Genomic DNA, 18,919 nt, shown 5'->3' on the forward strand with positions numbered 1-18,919 from the left:
GTTGAAAATCATTTGACTATATATGTGAGGGTTTATTTCTGGACTCTGTATTATAATCCTTTTATCTATGTCTGTCTTTATAGAAGTACCATACTGTCTTGATTACTGTAGCTATGTAGTTAGTTTTGAAATCAGAAAATGTAAGTCCTCTAGCTTCATTGTTCTATGTTAGGATTTTTATGGCTGTTCAGGGTCCTTTGAGCTTCCATATGAATTTTAGGATGCATTTTCTATTTCTGTAAGAAACTCATTGGGATTTTGATAGGGATTTCATTAAATCTATAAATCATTTCAGGTAGTATTGGCATTTTAATAATATTAAGTAATATTGAGTTTTCTATTCCATAAACATGAGCTGTATTTCCATTTTTAAAAATATTTTAAATTCCTTTCACCAATATTTTATACTTTTCATTGTACAAGTTTTTCAATTCCTTGGTTAAATTATTTCCTAAGTATTTTAATCTTTTTTGATACTACTGTAAGTGGAATTGTTACCCTAATTTCTTTCTAGGTTTGTTCATTGTTACTGTATAAAAATGCAACTGGGTTTTGGGTGTTGACTTTGTATCCAGTTACTTTGTTGAATTCATTTATTAGTTCTAACAGGGTTTTTGTTTGTTTTTGTTTTTCTTTTTTTTTTTAATCTTTAAAGTTTTCTATATATAAGATCATATCATCTGTGAACAGGGATCATTGTACTTCTTCCTTCCTATTTGGATGCTTTTAATTTATTTTTCTTGCCTAATTTCTCTGGCCAGGAGTTTCAGTACTATGTTGAATAGAAGTGGCAAAAGCAGGTTTACTTGCTTTGTTCATGATTTTATAGGAAAAGCTTTCAGTCTTTTATAATTGAGTATGATATTTTCTGTGAGTTTTTCATATGTTGGTTTTGTTATGTTGAAGTAGTTTTTTTCTATTCCTAGGTTTTGAATGTTTTTATCATGAAAGTGTTGAGTTTTGTCAGATGCTTTTTTTTTTTCGATTGAGTTGATCATGTGGTTTTAGCCCTTTATTCTGTTAATATAGTCTGTTTCATTGACTGATTTTTATATGTTAAATCATCCTTGCATTCCAGAAATAAATCATACTTGGCCATAGCGTATAATCTTTTAATATGTGGGCAAATTCCATTTGCTAGTGTTTTGTGAGGATTTTTGCATCAGTGTTCCTAAGGGATATTGATCTGTAGTTTTCTTCTAGTGTCTTTGTCTGGCTTTGGTATTAGGGTAATGCTGGCCTCACAGAACTAGTTAGGAAGTCTTCTCTTCAGTTACTGGATAAGTTTGAGAAGGGATTTTAGTTCTACTTTAAATGTTTGGTAGATATCTCCTTACTAATTATAGGTCTGTTCAGATATTCTATATCTTTCTGGTTTAGTCTTGATAGTTTTGTGTTTCTAGGAATTTGTGTATTTCATCTAGATATATAATTTATTCTTACATAATTGCTCATAATACTCGCTTATAATCCTTTTAATTTCTATAGAATCATCAGTAATTCTTCTGGGTTCCTGGACCCAGTGCCAGTGTTTGTGTGGGGGGCGTCCCACACAACACCAAGCAATTCTCAGACATCAGCAGGGTATCTGAGAATTCAACTCAGTTCAGCTCAATTCTGACACTGTCTGCCTGGAGATAGCATCAGATTCCACAGGTTGAGGGCTCAGCCCCACAAGACTCTCCCCCCCACAGCCCCTCTTCAGACAACAGTCACAAGCCCAGGTTATCACCTGTGTTTCTGACCCATTGGCTATAGATTGGAGGTTCCAACAACACCCTTCTTGGACTTCAGATACCAGTCACAAGTCCAGGTTGTTACCTGTATTTCTGACTGTAATTTGGAAGTTCCCATGATTTCCTCCTTGGGTTTGACTAATTTGCTAGAGTGGCTTACAGAACTCAGAGAAACATTTTACTTACTAGATCACTGATTTATTATAAAAGGTTATAACTCAGGAGCAGCCAGATAGAAGAGATGAAGGGGCAAGGTATGGGGGAAGGGTGTGGTGCTTCCATGCCCTCTCTAGCTGCATCACTCTCCCCAAGATTGTCATGTGTTCACCAACCTGGAGTCTCTCCAAGCACCATTATTTTGGGTTTTTATGGAGGCTTCATTACATAGGCATGATTGATTAAGTCATTGGCCATTGGTGGTTGATTCAACCTCCAGCCCCTCTCTTCTCCCTAGAGGTTGGGAGTGGGACTGAAAGTTTCAACTCTCTTATCACAAGATTGGCTCCACCGACAACCAGGCCCCATCCTGTTCCAAAAGTAACCTCATTAAAATAATAAAAGACACCTTTATCACAAGAAATTCCAGGGGTTGTAGGAGTTCTGTGCCAGAAACAGGGCCAAAGATCAACTATGTATTTCTTATTATATATCTCAATACCACAGTAATGTCCCCACTTTCATTTCTGATTTTAATATTTTGAGTCTTTTTCCCTCTTAGTTCATCTAGCTAAAGGTTTGTCAATTTTGTTGATCTTTTCTGAGAACCAGCTTTTGCTTTCACTGATTTTTTCTCTATTATTTTTCTATTTTCCATATTGTTTATTTCTGTCCTAATCTTTAATATTTATTATATCCTTTCTTCTGGTAGCTTTGGGTTTAGTTTGTTACTCTTTTCCTAGTTCCTTAAGTCGTAAAGTTAGGTTATTGATTTGAGATCTTGCATGTTTCTTTATGTAGCATTTATAGCTATAAATTTCCCCCTTAGCACTCCTTTCACTGTGTCCCATCAATTTTGGTATATTGTATTTTTGTTTCCATTGGTCTCTAAGTATTTTCTAATTTCCCTTTTTGAGTTCTTTGATTAATTGATTGTTTTGTTTAATTTCTACTAATTTGTGGATTCTGCAGTTTTCTTTCTCTTATTGGTTTCTAACTTCACCTCATTGTGGTTGGAGACTTAATTTGTGGCCTAACATTTTCTTTTGTGGAAAATGCCCCATGTGCACTTGAGAAGAATATGTATTTTGTTGTTATTTGGTAGAGAGTTCTGTATATATCTGTTATATCTAGTTGGTTTCTTGTGCTGTTCAAGTCCTCTATTGTCTTACTTATCTTCTGTCTGGTTGTTTTATCTATTATTGCAAGAGAGGTATTGAAGTCTTCAACTATCCTTGTAGAACTATTTATTTCTCCGTTCAGTTCTGATAAAACTTCCTGCCTTCCAGATTTCACAATTGTGAAGAAATACTCAAAATTTGGATAAAAAGTTGCCAATTTTTAATGCTTTTTTAAAGCCATGTTTTCATAGTTTGGTTAAATTTGATGGCTTCTATATTAAAATAATTATTTAGTGTTAAATTATATATAAAGCTTCCTTGTTTTTTGTTATATAGTATGTAGTAATAATTATTTTGGTAATTATCTAAAATTTTTAATCAATTACCCTAGAATTGCTTTAATTTTGTTTAAATATATATAACAATCATTTTTATTCTTAACAAATTGATTTGTTAAGAATAAAATTCTTAACAATTGATTCTTAACAAATCAGTTTTCAAAGATTTTGAAAAATAAAGCTAAAGAAATAGAAAACTACCTCATTTTAAAGCTCATATTTTCAACTTTTACTTTACAATTTGTTAGCTTGCAGACAATGGACATTTTTGTTGAGAAAAGAAAGTAATAACAATTTCATATATATATATATTATCAATATTCCAAAATTTTGCTATCTTTCCATGACCCCTGACAACTTTGCCAATTACTCTGTAGAAGCTTAAAAACAGGAAATGCAGCATCTCTGGTGTCAATCATCAAAATTAGGATTCAACTCCATGAGCGGCCCATGTGAGAACCTATAGAACAGGAGACACAGTAGAGAGATGGAGACAGAAATGATTATTCTACTTTAATTATCCTCAGGAGACTAAAGGCAGCAACAGAACAATCCACTTGACTAATGCAGAGATGGGAGAGGGAGAACCTAGTGTATCTTCCTAAAGCTGAGAAGAAATCTCCAATATGGTCTGGTAGGCCCTAGGGTAGCTCTGTCTAAAAGTACAGACTGTTCATTCTACCAGCAAATATTAAAGTGGGATATAAAGAGTACCTCACTGAAGATCAAATTGTGGATTTGGGGACTTCATCCCCCTATATCTCCTGAATTAGTATCTGTGATGTTGAGTTTCAAAAATTTATATTTCTAACTAGATAGCCAGTAGATTATTTTTAAAAGAATACTTCATGGAGATATAACTATATATAGTGAATTATGTGTGATGACCACCCAGACCAAGATATAGAACATTTTTATTATTCCAGAAAGTTCATCTTGCTCTTTTTCAGTCAATTCTCCTCAATACTCCGTGTTAAGCACAATTCTGACTTTTTTCAGCATACATTGGTTATGTCTGTCCTTGAGCCTCATCAAAATGGAACCCACAATAGATAATGTTTGCTTCTGTTTTCCTTCTCTCAGCATACTATTTTTGAAGCCAGGTAACTTTTAGGTACACTAGAATTTGAAAACCAAAGTTCTCTGAAGCAGAAATTGTCATAAGGAAGCCTGATGTTGGAACTCCTCTGTGATGGGATGGAATCTTTTCAGACTAACCCATTTTAAGGCTGTCTTGCATCTGACACAGATCTATTACATTAAATAGTCTGTTGTGCTCTTCTGCATTCATGATTTCACTCATGGAGGCCAAACTAGCTTAAGAAATCAACCACTGATTTTTGCCATCCTACTTTTCACATTTCTAAAGTTATACTTATCTTCATTTTGAAATTCCTTAAGGAGGATTTTAATAATAGTACGACAGCTCATCAAAATTTACTAATATCTGTCTTTAAATAAAATAATCACAAGTGGCTGAATAACTCAGCATTCATCATGTCTCCTCAGAGTCCTTTCAGCTTGATTTCCAGGGGATTTCACTCAAGTATTCTAAGTGGTTTTTCAGAATGGGGAGAATAACATAGCAGGAAAGCAAAGTTATAATTATCAGAGAAGCATGAAAATTATGATGGAAAACAGTTATTAGACCACCTAGGCTTCAGCCCTGCCAGGGAGATATTGGTCACTGTGGTAGGTTGCCGAGTTCAGTGCTTTAAACAATTTGGTTTCTGGTACTCTTTTGGCTGAGTCTTCTGCAATTGAATAATTGTTGCAGGATCAAAGTTTTACTGGGGATGTAACTTAACTTTTCCTTCTAAGTTGGAGAAATACACTACTGTGTTTCTCCTCTCTTCTCACACTACTACTACACTTCACTTCGGACATCAGATGTGTGGGTTTTCCACACATCAACCAATTCTCCAATACCAGATGGGTGTCCTATAATTCAATTCAGTTCTGACACTATCTACCTGGATATAGCATCATATCCTACAAGTTAAAGGCTCAATCCCACAAGACTTCCCCAACTTCAGATACCAAGCATAAGTTCAAGTTGTACTGTACTTCTGACTGACAGGCTATATACACTAAGGTTCCTATAATCCCTTCCTTGAGTTTGATTATTTGTTAGAATGGCTCACAGAACTCAGGGGAACACTTATTTATGTTTACTGGTTTATTATAAAAGATATAATAAATGATACAGATAAACAGTGAGATGAAAAGATACATAGAGCAAGGTATGGAAGAGTCCTGAGCACAGCAGCTTCTGTACCCCTGGAGTTGGAGTGTGTCACCCTTCCAGCATGTGGATGTATTCATCAACCCAGAAGCTCTCCCAACTCTGTATTTTTTGGGTTTTTATGGAGGCTTCATCACATAGGCATGATTGATCATTAACTCAGTCTTCATCCCCTCTCCCCTTCCCAGAGGATGAAAGGTGAGGCCACGAATTCCAAGCTTCTAATCATGGCTTGGTCTCTAGTGATGAGCCCCCATCCTGAAGCTATTCATGATCCCACCAAGAGTTGTCTCGTTAGAACAAAAGACATTATTATCACCCAGTAAATTCCAAGGAATTTAGGAGCTCTGTGTCAGAAACCAAAGTCAAGGAGGCCAAATATTAGAACAAAAGATGCTCCTGTTCTCTTAGGACATTACAAGGGATTTAGGAGCAATGTGCCAGATATAAGCAGCAGAGACCATATTATTTATTTTCTATTATTTCACACCTTTTCTTTTCTTTTTTTTTTTTTTTTTTTTGCGGTACGTGGGTCTCTCACTGCCGTGGCCTCTCCCGTTGCGGAGCACAGGCTCCGGACACGCAGGCTCAGCGGCCATGGCTCACGGGCCCAGCCGCTCCGCGGCACGTGGAATCTTCCCGGACCAGGGCACAAACCCGCGTCCCCTGCATCGGCAGGCGGACTCCCAACCACTGCGCCACCAGGGAAGCCCTCACACCTTCTCTTACGTCTCCTCCTACATACCCAAATTATGTTAGCTTGCTTTTCATTAAATAATCACCTCTTAGCCTCTGATGTCAGAAGATTTGATGATGAAAGTTGTAAGTGAACTGTCTCACTTCCCTACTGCTATTATACCAAAAGACCTCTTTGATGAGTGGGTGGGGGAAAGCATATGAGATTAAATTAGATGAGGGATAATCTAGACAATGGGGGACATCTGCATAGCTGATGGGCAGCATGGGAACACTCATTACAAGGACTAGTGAGAGAGGGCCACTAAAGACAGTATTAACTAAAATTGATCGCATCAGGGGAATATGCTGGGGTAATTTGGAACCTTAAATACTGCCTTTTTTCACTTGCATCATTAACACTAAGAACTTTCTTTTTATAAACTTACCATCAATTTAGATTTTGTCTTGTTTAGTTTAGTTCTTTTCTTAAATTAGCTATCAGTGTGCAGAAAAATGTATAAACTATACTTCAATTCATAGGTTTGTAAATTGTTCTTTCCTGAAGCAAATATTTATCCACACTGGATCTTTAACCCTATCATGTTCAAAACATATTAAATTTCACCAAGAGATGTATCAACTTGTGACTGTGGGACTATTAAAACGGTCAGTAAGAGGCTCACAGATTATGGTCACAGTTCTACAGGATGCTGTGGTTTCCACTCTCATTTATTGTGGGTGTAAAGGAATGAAAGCCACTATAATTATGGGTCAGTCAAATGTCCTAGTAGCCCCATTACCTTCTGCTTCAAAGAAGAATAGCTCATTGAAAATGTTACTAATTCTGAGCTGAGGTCTTTTCCATCTCTTTGACCTTTGATGCTTTCCCATTGATTCAGCGTGAATTCTGTTTCATAGAGATGGAGATAAAATGCACATTTTCACTCTATGTTCCATTTTGTGCATCTCAGAGAAATGGACATTTTATAACTTTGAAGTTTCATGCTAAAAGATTAGGTATCAAAAAAAAGAAAAAAGGAGAAATATTTGATTCCCAGGAATCTTAAAATGGGTAAACTCTACAAAGTGATCTATAAAAACAGAACATTTGAATTGGGAACAAAAAAGATATGGGTCAGAATTGTGGCTTTGCTATCTGCACCTCATTTTCTTCGACTGTGAACTGGGGATAGTAATACTTGTTCTACCTGTTGCAGAGGTTTTGGCTTTTTTTGTGTGTTGGTGTGTGTGTGTGTGTGTGTGTGTGTATGTGTGTATGAGAAGGTCAAATGAGGTCATCTGTGTGAATGCACCTTGTGTACTAAAAAGTACTACGGAAGTGTTACCTGTTGCTTTTACTGCTCCTGGTGCTGGTGCTGCTGATGATGGCAAGCATTCTGGCATACTGAGAGTCAGACAGACCGGAGTTCAAATCCAAGTTGCTCTTGTACTTATTGTGTGTCATATTTTTATGTCATAGTTTCCTCATCTATAAAATAGCGTTAAAATTACTGTCTCTAACAAACTCACAAAAATGTAATTATTTAAATAATAGATAAAGTATATAGTTGTTAATAAATGCTAAACAGATAAGAGGTGACCAATAAATATTACTTTTCTTTCTAATTCCTTTCCTCACCCCATGCACATATATACACACACACTCTAAACAACAAATTTGGGACTAGGGCAAGAGCTGGTAATTTATAGCCTGTGGCTAGATCTGGCCCACCATCTATTTTAGTAAATAAAGTGTTATTTGAATACAACCATGCTTATTTGCTTACATAGTATCTATAGATGCTTCAGCAGTATAATGGTAGGTTTGACATTGCAACAGAAACTATATGGTCCACAAAGTCTAAAATATTTACAGGCCCATACAGCCTTTTACAGAAGAAATTTGCTTATCTCTGGTCTAGAGAAAGGTCTAGATCTAGTATTAAAAACATAAGAAGTGAATAGTCCTGTCACCTAGTGGTTACTTAAACTTGGGGGTGTCGATGGGCACAAACTTTTTGGTGTCAGGACCACTTTACAATTAAAAAAACCTTTTGTTTGTGTTGGCTATATGTTTATCATTCAAAATTAAAAACAATTTTAAAATTATTTGTATATTAATTTATTTAAAAATAGACAATACATTTATTACATATTAAAATAAATAACTGTTTTGAACAATAACTATTTTCCAAAGGAAAAAAATTGGGAAAAGATTAACATTGCTTTATGTTTTTGCAAATCTCTTCAATGCCTGGCTTAATTGAAGACTGTGGGAATCTTATATTGTGTCTGCATTCAATCTGTTCTAATATCACATGTATACAGCCCCTGCAAAATCCCATTGCACACTTATGGGAGAAAGAGAGTGCAAAAGGAAAAGAATGTCCTAGCATTATTATGAAAATAGTTTTGAGTTTGGGGACCCCCAATTGTTCCAGATTACACTTTGGGAACCATTTTTATATGGTGGTGTGTACATGAAGTTATAGTGGTGCAAAATCCAAACCAGGATAATAACCTATAACTCCTCAAAAAATAAAAATTAACTTATGCTTTTGATACCTGATCAACTTTACTCTGCTTCATAGCAAATAATTTGTTCTGAATACAGATATATTTTGTTAAGCAAAAGACTGCATAAAATGTAATCATTAATCTGAAATCCCACATATAAAACCATATATTTTCTATTGATTTGCAATTAAAAAAATAAAGATAGATTCACATTTGCTAGCCTTAAAATACTTTTGCAGCTCTAATCCTGTGTCTTCCTTACTGAGGAGGTATACCATACTAGCCCAGAATCAGGGTTTTGGGAGGATCAATTTTTAAATATGGTTGCCTCTACTATTTCAAAGTCCCTGCTGTGAAAAGAAAGAAATATATAAAGTTTGATGTAAATAAAATGATCTTTAAAAATTAAGCTATAATATGTGCTCATTGTAGATGACTTAGAAGTATGCATGAACAAAACCAGAAACAAAAATACATCCTAAACCACCAGAAACAACTACCTTTTGAATTTTTCTAGTGTTATTATTATTATTTTAATTAGATACCTGTGATTCTATGTATCCAAAACTTAAAAACTGGTATTGCATTATTTTATTTTATTTTTTCCTAAGATATTCACTTTATTGAAAAACCCGCCATACTCTCTTTACAAAATCTCATTACAATAAATGTTCATTTGAAAATATTAATAATATACTATCTTTTAAAATATTTTGCTTAAAATTATTTTGCTTAGAATCTAGAAAGATTACTTAGGAAAACATTATTTTTGCATATAAGGACAAAGTACTCCTTTTTTATTAGAGGTTAGAAAAATAAATGAAATTCTCCTTAAGATTTAAATAAGGTCAAATAAACTGGTATAAAATGCATAATTGCAATAAGTTGAATTTGACATTATTTCAGGCAGGAAAGACAGATAATGAAATGAACAATGTTGGGATTCTGATCAGCTGAACAGTGAAAATTTACTTTTTCAAAAATAGAGTGACTAATGGTAAGAAAAAGAAATAGAAAAGAGGATTTGACTTATAGCTGTTAAAATCCCTCAGTCATCATACTTAGGATAATTAAGCTTAAAAATGACAGTAAACGCAGGAATTTTTACAAGATGCTATGACACATGATATGTATTACTGTATTATATATTATATGTACAATTTCATTATATGAAATTGTATGTACAGTTTTGAAAGTCTGCAGTTTCATAGTATCTCTAATTTTATCAGTATAGTCAACACATAGCAAAGTAATTATAATTATAGCATATATTAATGAAAGCATATATTTACTGAATAAGTATGTTTCAGGAAAAACACAGCCTTATTTCAAGAAAGCATATAGTTTATCTTATAAAATATTTTCTTTTCTGCCAGCTATGTATATCTTTTATAAAACGCATACAATAGCAGTAATGAAATAATAGTCCATCCTCATTAGTATCAACAAAAGTTAATTATCAAAGGAATATGAATTAATATAAATTTCTCAATGAAATTCCAAAGACTCTTTTTGCCTAAAAGACCATCCATTTTGTAACTGGACTAGATTTTGTGCTTCTACTGGGTATTGGAGCTATAAATATGAAAAAGAGAAGGAGGAACACATTTCAGAAGGAGGAACTCAAAAGAGTCAAATGTAAAGTGCAGGGAGCACTATTTCAACATAGATGGAATAGGATAGCCTAAACAAGTTGTGGTATGTGGAAGAGAATCTTTTCACACATGGATCTACTGATACAAGTAAGCTTCCATCAAAAAGTGGCTTCCTTCTAGGTATTTCACATGATGTAAATGTTATCATTTTTCCTTTCTTGTCCTACAAATCAGCTTTTCTTCCAGAGTTTTCTCTTTTCTGGAGAAGGAAAGTCCAGGAGAAGACATGTTTAATTGTTATAGTCATAAAAGTTATGTTCATTTGCTAAGGCTGCACCACGGTAAGAGACAAAGCCCTACCTTTTAGCAGTACGTCCACCAACTTCTTTTTCTCTCTGAAGAAATCATAGAGGAATGAAAGTGAGTGGTGGTATTCTGGGGGAAAACTTGAATCCTCTTTAATTCATGAAAGACTCAATTATTTGTAATTATGAGACTTTATTATCAGTAATACATTACTTGTGACACTTTTATCAGTGTACCTCAACTCTGAAGGTTGAGACTTTCTGTTAAAAATGATACCATATTATTCCCATTCACTATGATTCATAATCCTCATAGACATTTATGGTTTCTCATTGTCCCATGCCTTGCACAACTAATTGTCAAGTCTAGCCAGTTCTTATTCTTTTGCAACGTATTTAGTATCTATCCTTTCATTATCATTTCCATTGCCACATCTTAATACAGATTTTTGCTATTTGTCATCTGGAAAAATCACAAAGTTTTCAAGCTATGACACATTGGGAGCTGAGAATATCTGTATGGATATTTTCCATTTTTATTGCAGTTGAATATCAATGTATCTCACAATGAGATCACTCTTATTCTGTTACATAAAGGTTATATTTCAATCTGGACACTCTATTAAAGGAAAGTAATATAAAAATTGGAATAAATATTATAAAATTATTGAACAAAACTCAAGATTGATTTCTGATTAAAAACAAAACAAAAAAATTGCTTGAAAAGTAGAAATACCAGTATCCTTAATTAATATATCAAGCATTCCAATGAAATTTCTAAACAATGTCATATTTACTAAATTCATTACTATTAAATGAGCAGTAAACTAAGAATTAGTAATTAGCATTTGACACATTTCTGAGAATTCTGATCAATGCAGTCAAATTTAAAACAGAAATAAGTAATTACAAAGAAGTGATAGCTTTTATTACTTATAGATATTACAGATATAAGGAACCTTAAAATGATCGTGACTTCTGATCATAAAGTCTACCTTAAGAAAATACTACTAAGGAAAAAGGTATCAACGACAATGTTTTTTGAGATTATTTATCTTAAAAATTTCGAAAAACCTAAATGTTCAGCTATAGGGAAATGGTTTGTGAATATGACACATTTATTTTGACCGTGCATTAAACTTAATTTTTGAGGCATTTGTATCATTCAAAGGCTGTGCCTTAAGACACTGCTGAAACAAAGAAGTTTATAATACTAAATATATAATATTATGGGGGCTATGTAGAGAAAATCAGAGAACAAAATTGAAGGAAAAGGACAGAATCTGAATAGTGATTATCTTTGGACAGTAGATTCTTAGTTTCTTTTACTCTTTTTACAAATTTGAAATTTGCAAATTTATTACCATGAAAATACATTATTTTTATAATTAGAAAACATAAAACGAGTGCTAAATAAATAAATCAGTTTAGAATTCACTTCCCCCAAGAAACCTTCCTTGATTAATCCCACTGGCATTGATCATTGCTTTATACTGTGCCCCAACACTTAATGTACCATATTAATTTGCATGTTTAAAAAAATCAATTTAAGAACATAATTATTTTATTTCCACTTGTATATAGTGTAGTCTCCACACAGAATTATAAACTTGAGAGTACGAGGAGCCACGAGTGTATTTCCTACTATATTCTACAGTAATTCATGTGATACTTTTCACAGAGTGAATGTTAACTTACTGAAAACCTGATGAACTATTGGAAATGTAGTAATGTCTGACAAGAGGAATAAACATGAAATCCAATCCAACATTCTCTACAGTCTTCATTGCCACTAAACCCTAGTTGTTGAATTTTTAAAAATACATACACAAGATTTGAATATTATACTTTGTTAGCTGTATATTATCATTTCAAATCAAAATTATAAAAAGCTTATCCAACAATACTGTCCTTGTAAAAATTTTTAAGCTCTCATTTTCTGCCATTGCTACATTTCCTTTGCATTCATATATTTCTTAGTTCTTTCTGAGTTTTCATCAGAATTCATCTAAAGCATTTTAATATAAAATTAGATATTAAAGAGAAAATGGGTAACTGCTTCTAGTTTAGGTAGAAGTCATTACCAGTGCATTGCCTATTAACATATATGCACCGTTTCTTTGTGTCCCAGATGTTCAGGCATATGGGAATGAGAAACATCAATGAATTGGAGTCTCTCGATTCAGTTATTCTGGTGACAAACAATCTGTATTGCTCATTGATGACTGTGTTACCCTTGACAAAGTGACTGCAATTGTTACTTGCAGGTGTGGCTACACTTAATTTCTTTTTTCCACTTCTCACCCCATTGTATTTGTTATTCTGGATTAGAGAAGAAGCTAAGAAATATGCCACTAACTGCATGCACTCCCTACACTGTTTAGCTAAGGAATACTATTAGTATTTCCTATTGAATACAGATGAAAAAACATGACACATTAAATGCAATAATTTAGTGAAGATCTGTACTCATTTCAGGGAACAGGGCTTTGATCAATAATTGTGAAGAACTCTTGAAAAAGGATAAGAAAACAGGCTCCAATGAAAGTAATATTTTCCCAGAAGCAAAGGAAAAAATGTAGATATATAATTTCAAATAGTATTTTAAGATTAGGCAATAGTAGATATGGAATTATTGTGAGTGATTGAAATCAGATTGATGTGAAAGTGAACAATGACCCAGAAATTCAGAAAATAAAAAGGAAAATAAGGTAGGTGAATAATGGTTGCAATGCTAATTAAATTATGTTATTATCAGCTAGCTGAATCCAAATTTGGAAGAAGTAGTTAGAGTGTTGATGACACTACATTTAATGTACAGGTGACAATATAAAGGCAAATGTTTGGATATAGTTAAAAAAAAGAAACTAGTGAAAGCAGAGAATGAAAAAGAGAATTGAACTTGCCTGGCTTGTTGTTATGAAAATTTTCTATATCTAGCACATATGCTCAAAAACAAAATATTAGGAATAGAGAGCAAATCTTGGTCATTCTAAATGTCAGTCAGCTATTAACTCTTTGGCTTTAGGCTATATTTCTACAAGCAGATTTTTGCTAAAATATGTGATTCACTACAAATACTATTTGTTTTTCAAAAATGTTTCTAGCCCAAAGGTTGAAAGTTTGAGGTACCTATCTCAAACACATCTGAAAAGAGCAGAAAGCTTAGAATGATAAATGGATTACATTAGCAGAGGCAAATTCTAACAACAAAATGGAAAAGAATGCAAACAGAAAATCACAAAGAGGAACATTTAATTTTAACATTGAGGAAAAACTTTGAACATGAGTTCTGTTCAATTACACAGTAGTTCAATAAACATAGCAACACACATTTTTTTCAACTGAGATAAAACGTCTCTCATTTGGATGTAATACCAGGAGAAGGATTAATATTTTGGAGGCATTGCAATAAATTAAAGCATTTATTGGGTTCTGTTTGCAGTTGCTATGCATTGTTTTTGATATGTGTATGATATGTGTATTTTGGCAAGATTTAGATGTCTAGTGTGAGGCTTGGGTATGGTTTTTCAGCAATTGTTGCCAATACATAACTGGGAGAAAAAATGGTCTGCTGTCCTAGGTGAGCATGGGCACGTGGTATTTATGCAAATTAAGGAATTTGGACCATTTATATGTTCAGTTCAATTTAATTAGCATTTATTAACAATGTGCTAATCTTGGGGAGGAGTGAAGATAAAGGTGGATGATAGAGATAGATTTAAGTTTGGAAAGCCATACTGCTAACTATAAGGGCTGACAACACATACAAGTCAGAAAGACAAAGAATTTATTGACGTGCAAGGAAAATTTCTTGGAGAATTTGCATCAATTTTGAGTGGTACTTAGGGAGAGACAGGTTATTCTAGGAAGAAGAGGTAGCAAGGCATAGAGTAATTTCCTTCTTGCACAATATCAGGGAATCCTACAGTTTTATCAGCAGAAGCTACTTTTAATTTCCTTGCATCCTTGAGATCATCTGGGAGGATGTTGGTGGTAAGTAAGGCTGCTGCTGAGTGAAGACTTTGGCAGAGAAAGGAATTATCCATTCCAATAGATTATAATTATGCTACTGTCCCATTTGAAATGGGAATGATATTAACTCCAGGTCAGGTTTTCCAAGGGTTGAATCCTGCTTCTCCTGGCCTCTTACAGCTCCAGGTAGACACCTGTACACTCAACTACCTTCAGCATTAAGCTAGTCCCTGCCAAAGGCTGGAAGTGTTTGAGAAAACTGAACCAGACTTCAGGCAGAACTGGAAATAGGATTGCTCCTTTAAGTCCAGTATCAAAGTTCACAATGAATCATAGATTTCTCATGAACCAATTCCAGTGGATTTTCCCATTAATTATAATTAATTTTGCCTTGATTACATATCAATACAATTCCCCTGCTTGATTTATATTACTGTCCCAAATGTTTTTGACTGATATGCTGATAAGTTGCCTAGTGCCTTTTGGTTACATATTCCAGTAGCTGGAGTCTGCCCTAAAATAAAATCACTTACATGGCCATGCTTGTCTGATACTATCTCTACATATCAAATAAATGTTTCAATATCAATACCAGCTCAGTTCAAGCTTGAATTTATTTTGCTTTGGATGACAGATCTGTAACTAAGTTGAATTCACCTTTCCTCAGTCTGGTTCAATGCTATCTTCTTTCTCTTACAGTTATCAAGATGCCAGTTTTCCTTGAGGCTAAGTCTGTTAGTATCACACTTGAAAACCTCATAAACTATATCTTAGTTTCCCCTTTCATAATATTCTTCGTTATGAAAAAATACATTCTAAACATTATTCCCATTCTAAGAACCTCAGCTGTGTCTTTGCAACAAAAATGAAGTGGAAACTTGCCAAGTGCTGTGATAGAAAAAGAAGGCAAAATCATTGCTCTGAATTATTCATAAAATCACAAAATTTAGGGACAAACACTAAACTAGAAAGCATTACTCAGTGCCCTGAAACTGAGAGATGTTTTTCTAGTTTCTCATGTAATTTGATATGTACTGCAATTCACATTCTTACTATTATAAATGTATGGATGGTTCTCTTTTAGTGAAAAGCACCCAATAGAATTATTAGACAAATAAGATGAGTTTTTCTCCTCTTCCCATCTCTGAAAGCAATTTTCACACTGACATGTCTACAAATGTGTGTTTTAATAGACCTAATCTCTCCATGATTCCATTTTCCCCCTGAATACCAGAATATATATTTATTCCTCTAGAATTATTTAGCTCTTACGTGCTGAGTACTATTTCCCTGGAGTTGCATTGCCCAAAGTAATGTGGACATTTTTCTCATATTAACTCTCACCTCATATGGTCCCTTGGTTTGCAACATTTTGCAGCTGTTTTTATTTCTTTTCCTCTCCTTGGAAATTCTTTGCAGTCAGGAGAAAAGGTGTTGATGTCTTTTCCTTACTCAGAAATTATGGTGGATGAAAAAATCTGATCAGGTGACTCCATTGCAGTCTGTCCCAACTTTTTACTAAGATAAACATGAGGGAACTGAAAAGGTGAGAGAACCCAGGCCATTGAAAATTTAGAATGTAAGACTACAACATGCCACAATTTGAGGAAAAGCATCAATAATTTAGTGAGAGACGTGGTGAATTTATGAAAAGCAGAAGTTAGAAGCAAAAATGCCTTGACTTCTTTTTGTGACAAAGAAAATACATCCTGAAAATAAATAGGAAAACTCTTTTATTTCACTTATAATTGTTTCTATGCCAGTAGGAAAACTGTATACATATATCTCTCTATTCTTTTGGTGCTGGTGTTGACATAGGAGAGGAACTTTCCCTCTTCACTAGTCCTCTAACCTCCATTTAACTGTACTCCACATTACTATATCAAGTAAAATCAAAACATTTTAACTGGAATAGACTGCTGACTCTCTAACCAGGATCTTGATCTAAGATGTAACAGAAGTAAAAGGATTATGTTTGCACCTGAGAAATGAATGTAAGAACTGTGAAGAAACCCTGGAGAGTCTGAAAGTCTTTGAGCCTAATGTCTAGAAGAAATGGCAGCTGGAGGCTGATGACCTCTCATCACCTTTACTATTTCTCACCTAACAATATTGCAATAAGCACCTAACTGGTCTCTCTGCTTCTAGCTTTGCAATACAGTTTCTACTCCTTAAAATAGGTAGAATAATCCTTTTAAAATATAAGGCAGATCATTTCACTCTTCTGCTTAAAAAAACTCTTCTTCTTTCAATGGCTTCCCACTTTATCCAGAATAAAGTTCAAAGTTCTTGCCAAGCCTACAGATGCCTATAGGGTCCTGTCCTTCAGCTATCTCTCTGACAAAATTACCAGTCTCCCCACTGATCATCCTGTCAGTCACACCAGTGTCCTTGGTGTTATTTTGACACAAGCCAAGCATGATTTCACTTCAGAGTCTTTATCCTTACTGTTTTCTCTGTACGTCTTACTGGATGCCTTGGGCATTCCACGTGGTTTACCTCCTTACTCCCCAGTTCTTTGCTGATACGCATTTTAATACAGAAATATTTACTAACTAAAATTGTATACTCATTCTTAATTCCTCTTCTTTTTGGTATCCTTGCAGCATTTACCACTACTATTTACTAGTTTATTTGTCCTTTCCCACTAAAATGTAAGTTCAATACAATTTTTTTATAGTGGTAAGAAACACATAGCATGAACTCTATCCTCTTAACAATTTTTAAGTGTACAAAACAGTATTGTCAACTATATGCACATTATTTTACAGCAGATCTCTAAAACTTTTTCATCTTCTTAAGTAAAACTAATTGAAAAGCAACTCCCCATTTCTCCTGCCTTCCCCTGGCAAATTTCATTTACTTTCTGCTTCTGTGATTTGACTAACTTATATACCTCATATAAGTTGAATCGTGTAGAGTATGAAAGGATTTCCTTTGTCTGAATAATACTCCATTGTACAAATATAGCACATTTTCTTTATCCACTTCTGTCAATGGACATTTATGTTGTTTCTACCTCTTGGCTATTGTGAATAATGCTGCAATGAACATGGGAGTGTAAATATCTCTTTGAGATCCTATTTTCAATACTTGTGGTTACAATTTTCCATATTCTCATTAACATTTGTTATTTTCTGTTTTTCTGATAATGGCCATCCTCATAGGTGTGATATAAAATCTCATTGTGGTTTTGATTTGCATTTCTCTGATGATTAGCGATGTTGAGCATCTTCATATATCTATGGTCATTTGCAAGGTGTCTATTCAAGTCCTTTGTCTATGTTTAATTGTGTTACTTTTTAAAATTGATTTGTAGGAGTTCTTTATATATGTTGGATATTAACCCCTTATCATATATGTGGTTTGCAAATATTTTCTCACATTCTGCCTTTTCACTTTGTTGATTGTTTACTTTTTGTTATACAGTAGCTTTTTATTTTGATATGTTATAGTAACATTTGTCTATTTTTGTTTTGTTGCTTGTACTTTTGATGTCATATCCAGAAATCTTTGTCAAGATCAATATTATGGAGCTTTTCATCTGTTTTCATCTAGGTGTTTTATAGTTTCAGGTCCTATGTTTAGGTCATCAATCCATTTTGAATTGATTTTTATGTATGGTGTAAAATAAGTGTCCAATTTTTTTGTTTTGCATGTGAATATACAGTTTTCACAAACACCATTTGTTGAAAAAACTATCCTTTCTCCATTGTGTAGTCTTGGCACCCTCACTGAAGATCAGTTGACCATATATGAATGGGTTTATGTCTGAGCTCTATTCAGTTCCTTTGGTCTATATGTCTGTTTTTATGCAGCTAACATACTTCTTTGGTTACTGTAGTTTTGTGATATGTTCTCAAGTCAGTAAGTATGAGGCCCCCAGATTTGTTCTCTCAGGAATATTTTGACTATTTAGGGTCCTTTGTGGTTCCATACGAATTTTATGATGAGTTTTCCTATTTCTGCAATAAATGCCATTGGAGTTTTGATAGGGATTGCATTGAATCTATAGATTGATTTAAATAGTATAGACATTTTAATGAGAGTAAGTCTTCCAATCCGTGAAATGGGATGTCATTTCATTTATTTGTTTCTTCTTTAATTTCTTTCAGCAGTGTTTTATGGGTTTCATTGTAAAAATCTTTCACCTCCTTGGTTAAGTTTATTATTGTGTTCTTTTTGATGCTACTGTAAATGAAATCACTTTCTTAATTTTCTTTTCAGATCATTCATTGTTAGTGTGTAGAAAT

This window comes from Delphinapterus leucas, chromosome 2 (assembly GCF_059928025.1).
Source record: "Delphinapterus leucas isolate spDelLeu-1000000601 "Yukka" chromosome 2, BTC_Dleu_Yukka2, whole genome shotgun sequence".
Taxonomy (NCBI): Eukaryota; Metazoa; Chordata; class Mammalia; order Artiodactyla; family Monodontidae; genus Delphinapterus; species Delphinapterus leucas.